The following is a 7,632-nucleotide window of genomic DNA, read 5'->3' on the forward strand; positions in this document are numbered from 1 at the left end:
GAGATGCAAAGTGCTGCTGGGAAAACTGCTTGTTGGTGTGGATGTCTAATGTGGTTTTACCGCGCTAATGCAAGCTAAAGTCGGGCTGCAGGGTGATGTGACCGAGCTGACTAAAGACTTACCACTCACCGCCAAGGTCCGTGTGTGGTCCCGCCCCCTCAGGTGGTTGCTACTCCGCATCCGTCATGGTAGAAGGTAAAGGGATAAATAAAATCGAAAAATTACAAATTCTTGTAAAAAATAGCCTTCATAATACATTACAGAAGAGTTTTTTAGAGACTCTGCCATGAACCCCCCCCCCCCCCCCCCCCCGTCTCAGATGGATTTAACTGGTCTCGGAAAGCCTTCAGAAGGCTGTTGAGTTGCTTTTATTCCATAATTTCATTTCTAATTCATAAGCAGCTGAATGGCTATCGACTACCTGCAGAGGCAAACAGCGAGGCCCATTCGAATCCCGGGTCTCGCCTCCTTGGCAGTGATTTTCTATTTATTAGAGTTTGTCTGCTGACATTCTCACTGGGCCTTGATGCAAAAACTCCTGTGCTTGGCCCTCATTTTCTCTTGAGATTGTCTAGCCCAGGCATTTCACCTGTCAAGAACCCCAGAGGAACACCCCCATTTAGCTATCAGCAGACTTTCTAGGAGACCCACCCCCACCTACAAAGAGTCAAATCCCAGGATCAATGGAGAAATTAATCCAGCGTGAGGTTACCGTATTTTCACAACCATAAGGCGCGCTGTATTATAGGGCGCACCTTCAATTAACAGCCTATTTTAGAAATATTTTCATACACAGGGCGCACCGTGTTATAAGGCGCATAGCATAGAAACTGCGTAGTGCCTGTGGTTTCATGACGCGTTCACTAGATCGAGCTTTGTTTTATTGACATTCTCTCTGACTGATGCTGAAACATGTCCCCACAGGAGTGGGAATATAACCAGTTTAAAGACCGGCAGCTCCTACGAGACACTGGCGACGAAAACCCCGTGTTGTGAGTGGTGGTGGTGGTGGTGTTGGGGTGTCTGTCCAGTCACGTCTTTAGTTTAGTTTCATTTTCCTACTGCCAACCACACCATCTATCCAGAGAGAACACAGCATAGCATTGGGAGAGGACATATTTCAACCAAACACTTTTGAAAACCTCAACAGCGTTATGAGTAATGTGGTTGTTCCTGCGAGGTAATCAATCACCCCATAGTTCGTAGTGACTTTTAAAGTTTTTTAGGCCCGTGTTGTATTTTCATTATTAGGTTGGCACAATAGGCACAGAATGCCACGTTGAAAGGCTCTAATCATTTTACAAACATCCCATGTCAGACTGAGTTTCCAGGCGGGGACATTTATGGGGCATCATTGTCCTGGAAAAAAGGCTCTGAACCACTCTCTGACAAATAGATGACTTGTGCCACGAGGTCACAGTTGGAGCGTGCTCATCTGATTTATGGTTTCAATGCACTGCCTGCATGGAGAGGATTATTCAGGCAGCCCACAGGGCCCCAACAACACCATAAAGGTTACTAGGGGTGATCATCCACTGCACACAAGGCGTCATGGGTAAAATATACGTTTTTAACTGCAGTGTTGTGGATCCGGGACCCTCCGGGGACTTTAGAATCACTTCTGAACAACCACTCAGCAGAATTCCGTTTCTCAAACAAGTTTCTAATCCGAAGGTCAGCTTAGTCACAAAGGCTATCAGCCTATTTACGTGGTCTTCCACCAACAACCTGACAACTCTCACCAAAGGATTGTGTGCACGGCCCCTGGGGAGAGAGAGGGGATCAAAAGAGGATCCACTCCCTCCTTGATCCTCCCAGGTTCTGCCAGGCAAAGGCATTTTCGCTGTCATGTATTTGTTTGTTTGTTTGGACCGCAGAGTTATTGCTAGAGAGCCTGCACCAATATCCAGAGTCTTGAACGGGATCAACATAGGTGCGCTGAGTTGCTCATTAAAGGATCCTCATTCAGGAGACAAACGAGCAGAAGCTGGAATGCAATAAATCGCCATTCTAACAGTCCTTCGAATTTGTCTTCAACACTCTGCTGAATGTGTCTGTTAAAAGAATACAGCACATTGTTCTCTCTCTGTTCTAAACAGTCGACGAACCTAGAAAATGTGATGGTTCCCCTCACTACGGCCTGATACATATATGTCTTATATAATAAAAAATCCAATATTAAACTATCTATAAAAAATGTGCAAGGAAAATGAAGGAATCAATGACAGTGGACGAGCTCTTTGTGGTGCAAGGTCCATCCAATCAATTTATTTCCAGTATGTGTGGTGCACCATCAATACCCAGAGATTTATGTTGACAGCATTGTAACGATAAAGATATTACAGCTGTCCTGTGCCTGTGTTTTCAGCCCATCAAGTCCCAATTTTAATAAATGGCATCAAAGCACGGCCACGGAAGCAATGACTGAACACAGCCAGTATATCAAATGGGATCATAATGGGCCGTCATTTTATCAGCGGTAATGATTGAAAAATCAGATAAGCCATTATTAGTTATCACCTGTTGCGTAAGCGCTGCAAGGCCCCTCTGCAGTGCACTCGACTCAAGTCCTTGCAGATTTCAGAACAGCTTCTCTGGCTTGTGAATATATAAGGCTGAGAGTGTTTTACTCCCTTTATAACTTCAGCCTGGTAATGCATTGTGGTGTGACGGGCAATAATGTGAGAAGGGATATGAAGTGGTGAAAGGGGAAGAAATCAATCCAGTCGAAAGGGATTCATCATACTGAACAGTTTCAATGTCTGACTCAAATGCAAGAAATAATTGATAAATTTCACCATGGAAGAGATCATTTAGTATAATTCCACATATTCAAAACTCGATAAAGGGTGTTGCTCAGCTCTAAAGTAGTTGAGCACAGCCCATATGGTCAAAACCCACAAAGATGTAGCAACAATCGCTGTGAAACGCCCATCACTGCGACCCTACAGACATGCACAGTGTTCCTGTTAATGGGCTTCATAACTGGATGATCTTTATTTACATCCACAAGATTCTGTAATTGGACCGATCCTTTTCACCTTGTACATGCTTCCCTTCGGGAACATTATTCGGCAGCATAATGGATACATTTTTATTGTTATGCTGATGTCACTCAGCTTTATTTATCCTTGAAACCAGAGGAGACAGAGAAGTTAGTGAAGCTTCAGACCTGTCTTAAAGACCTGTCTTATCATCCAAATAGACCGCTCCGCTCTCAGAATGCTGGTCTACTCGTGGTTCCCAGATTCTCTAGGTGTAGAATGGGGGGCCGAGCATTTAGCTACCAGGCCCCCCTGCTATGGAACCAGCTCCCTGTCCAGGTACGGGAGGCTGACTCCATCTCTACTTTTAAAATTAGGCTTAAAACCTACCTCTTTGAAAAAGCTTAATGTTAATAATTCTGTCGTCCCAGTTACTATCATAGACAGACAAATTATCATACTGAGGGGGTCGTCTAATCATTAGGTTCTCCTCTTCTCCTCTCTCTCTACCCAGCCCGCCATCAGCAGGAGGGTCCCCTGTTAAATGGGAGTTTTTCCTTGCCACTGTTGCTTGTCTGGGATTAGGCTCTGGGATTCTGGAAAGTGCCTTGAAACAATTTTGATTGTAAAAGACGCTATATAAATAAAGATTGATTTGATTTGATTTGATTTGATTTGATTTGATTTGATTTGATTTGATTTGACAGGATCATTACTATGGTGATGCTATCACCTGCCTGAAATATCACTAAGCATTTTTTATAGTGTGGCTGCAGGCTGTTATGATATCATGCAAATGGCACTCAAAAGTCATCAGTCAAAGTAAGAGATGGGATTTTTTTTTATATTAGACAAGCACAACTGTAAGGTGGGAACAGATGACTGTAAAGTGTACGGTCATGTGTTAAAGCAGATGACCGTACATTTTACGGTCGTCTACAATGTAGACGATGTGCTCGGCCAGGTTCCTTTCATTGTTGCTAGCACTTTGCAAAGTGTCTGCAAACATCCCTGAGGGAACGCTGGTCTACTATCATCCCTGATGGAATAATAATGGCCTGGTTGAAAATTTTCTGAGAGAGCGAATAGAGGGTTTATTATCACCCATAATATGCCATGTATAGTTGCTTTTATCTAACTGTAAATGTTAAAATTAATGAACTCCTGTTTAACCTCCTAGAAATAAAGAAATATAGTCAAGTTAAAGATTATTCACTGTCTATTAGGAGTCAGATTTCTGATCTTCACCAAAAAGGGTAGGATTTGGTTCAAGAAGTATAATTTTACTATAACATTTGTTGATGAATTAGTGTATGACAGGCTTTGAGGGGCTTTTTTTTTTTTTTAGAAATGCATCATACTACGTATTGTATAGGCATCTGTAATACACATTACACTGCCCATGTATTTTTCAACATTTGCAGAACTTTGTCCTTAGGGTACATAAATGAAAAGTACCTCTGATTGACTTAAATTAACATTTCGGAAAATGGACCTTAGGTTATGAGATAGCAGCACCTAGAGTCCAAGCTACAAGGGAATAGCTTCCTTATGCCCTTCAATAATTGGTTTTAATAACCTTGTGCTTTATAAGTCCTGAAAATACTCCATTATTGGTGGGCCTTTGACATTACAATAAAAAAAAAATTAATTACAAAATGTGTAAAGTGTATAGACATGCTCTCAGCCTTTAGCTTGAACATTTTCAATCACATATATTGCCAAATTGCTATATAATATTGCTTCCCCAGATACGACATAAGGATGTATCTGTATACATCTAAAGAAAGTTCAGGTTGTGTGCACATATGCAAAAACACTTTCTCAGTGTATCCAGATAAAACTGTACCTCATCATTTATCACATGCAAGCACAACAGGGAAAAAAGGCTGAAGCTGAGACTGAAATATGAGTGGAATTATCTACAACTTCATTCCAGCAGGCAGAAATCATTTATAATCCTGTTATACAGTATCAACGAACAAAACACTTGTGGGATTATTGTTCAACGGGTCCAAATGGGAGACAGGTCTATAGCTGGTGAAACTACCTTCAACTCAACAATTAAAAGAAAAACTCTTCTCTATAATAAACAGATTCACTCTTCCTCTTTTTAAAATATGAAGCTTCAGCCAACAGCAGATACAAAGTCCATTTGGCTCCTCAATTCTTGCTTTTTCCCTCCGTGCTGCTATTTGCAGCTCGCAATATCAACAGTGGAGGAGTTAGCATTTTATCCGTAAAGAGTTCAAAGCTTCACTGGTTTATCATCTGCTACAAAGACGTTACGCTTCTCAGTCTGTGATTTGTTCCTCCAATTCCATACAGCAAGGTGAAAGAAAACAATCCCTTAGTCATTTGTAAGACATTTACCTGCCTCCAATTTGAATGTATTCCATATGTCAGTCATAAAAACCTATTTTTATGGGTGTGTGTTATATTACTGCAGAGTCACTCAGCCAGATGCTCATTTGGAGCTCATCTTTCTGAGAGTGTGGAGGTAGAACACGATCATGGGTACTGCAGGGAACCTGACAGTGATGATGCATCATCTGCCCGCCTAACATGGCCTGTATACACATGCCATTTCCTCTTCTTATGGAGATGAATGACCCACACGTTCATTTATGCCTGTGCAAGGACCCTGCAGTGCTCCTCCATTCACTGCTTCAAATCAGTCTGTGTTTAAAGCGGGTGAAGATGGCAAACCCTCATTCCCAGTTGGGAAGCGCAAGTCAGTGCTGTCATGCTGTAGATGTGCCTAATATCAGAAGGTATTCAAGTATTTTTCTGACTTTAGACAATTACTCCACCTTAATTGCCAATAGTTTGCATTACCAGTTTTATTTGTGTTTGTGTAAATTGGCTTTTGCCTCCTGCTCCGCCCAGTCCCACCCAGTCCCACCCAGCTTTGAACATCAAGCTGTGGTTATTTTCATTCTCAGTCTCAGACCCCTGTTGTCTCCAGCCTTGTGTCCCTGCTCCACGTCTTCTTTCGTTATTATCTTTAACGTGATCTACAATCCTGCTGCTCGTTTCTTAACAAACAACACCTGCTTTGTCATCACGTCACTGGCTTTAGGTCATTTTAGAATTCATTTTAAACTCTTGTTTGTTTTTAAAGCCATTAATAGGTTAGCACCACCAAAGCAGCCTAGCTCTCAAAAATCTCAATTCAAACAATGTTGTTGTTTTTTTAATTTATTTATCTGGCTGTTGCCGTTGTAGTTCATGAAACACTTTGGGTAGCTCTTTGATTTCTGTGCTGTATAAATGAAATAAAATGTGATTGAATTTGCATTTTGCTGAGCAGTGGGACAATTTTAGTCCAAATTAATGTGAAATCAAGTAATGTATATATATTTATATACTGGTATATTTATATACTGATAAGGTTGATAACAGAGGGAATATCTGGTTTAGGTTCCCCCACATCTCTCAGCAATACAGACTAACGCAAACATAATTAACAGTGAAATGAAATGAAATGAAATGCTTGGCTAGAGGCTACTATCTAAGCTCAGTGGAGGTGCAGCTCATAAGATATTGTGTCATCATTTCAGAATACTCATGAGATGGCCTCAGGCTCATCTGGGCTGAAATGACTGGACTTCTGCTTCTTAGAGCAGTAAAAGCCCAGTCATTATTTCACTGCTATAACTCATCAATGGGTGGAAGATTTTTGATTCAAAAACAGTTGTGTTTTGTCTATGGCTTCTATCAAACTGCATTCGATAGCTTGGAGATAATCTGCTGCACAGCTGATTAGTCCTGCCCTGCAACTCATGTTGCCATGGTAACACATCCCAAATGAAAATGAACAATCATCAAGAGGTGTTGGCTAATTTTCATTTAGGTCTAGATAGCAGAATCCCAGTGGATTTTACTTTTTTCTGTTTACAATGGAGCAAGTGCAAGAAAAATGACATGTGTACTATCGAACGGATCGTAAACTCCTTTTACATCCTCGTGGAACCATCCAAACACATGTTCACAATTGTAACAATATGATCCAAGGAAGTCTATACGAAGCATTTTAGCTTTTATTCAGCCTTAAACTAATGATGTTTTGTTCTGGACCTTGCTTGCGTATTTGTTTTTATCTCCTTCGTCCTTGACTCCAGTTTCTCCACAGTGGGTTTACAGATGCCCAGGAGGACCGACAGTCACTTTCAACAAAACGCTTTACACTGACACAAAGCTTGCAGGCAGCAGAAAATCCCATAGATGATGAATAAACATGTCTGTGGATGTACAGATAGCGTGCAGCTTCCCACTCGTGACTGAACAATGTATATGGAGCCTACACTGTAGATAAACACAAGGAGTTGTGCTATTTTACCATATTTTCTTCTCCCTCCTGATTTGGGAAAATGTTAATTTAATTCAATTAAACTTTTACACATAGCATCTGCCATGATGAAAATTGTCTTTCGGCATTTTAGAGAAACCCAGAGGCTGTTACCAGCAGACACACCTGTGTAATAAACACACAAAATTTCAAGTTTTTTTTTTTAAGGTTTTCAATAGGCAGATGACTCGTGACATGCAGGGATGCTTTAATGCCATCGGAGACAACATCTTCGGATAAACCTCACACCATTTACACATGTGACTACACACGATCAACGGCATCATAAAGGTTGCT

The sequence above is a fragment of the Takifugu rubripes genome, chromosome 13 (genome assembly GCF_901000725.2).
Source record: "Takifugu rubripes chromosome 13, fTakRub1.2, whole genome shotgun sequence".
Lineage (NCBI taxonomy): Eukaryota > Metazoa > Chordata > Actinopteri > Tetraodontiformes > Tetraodontidae > Takifugu > Takifugu rubripes.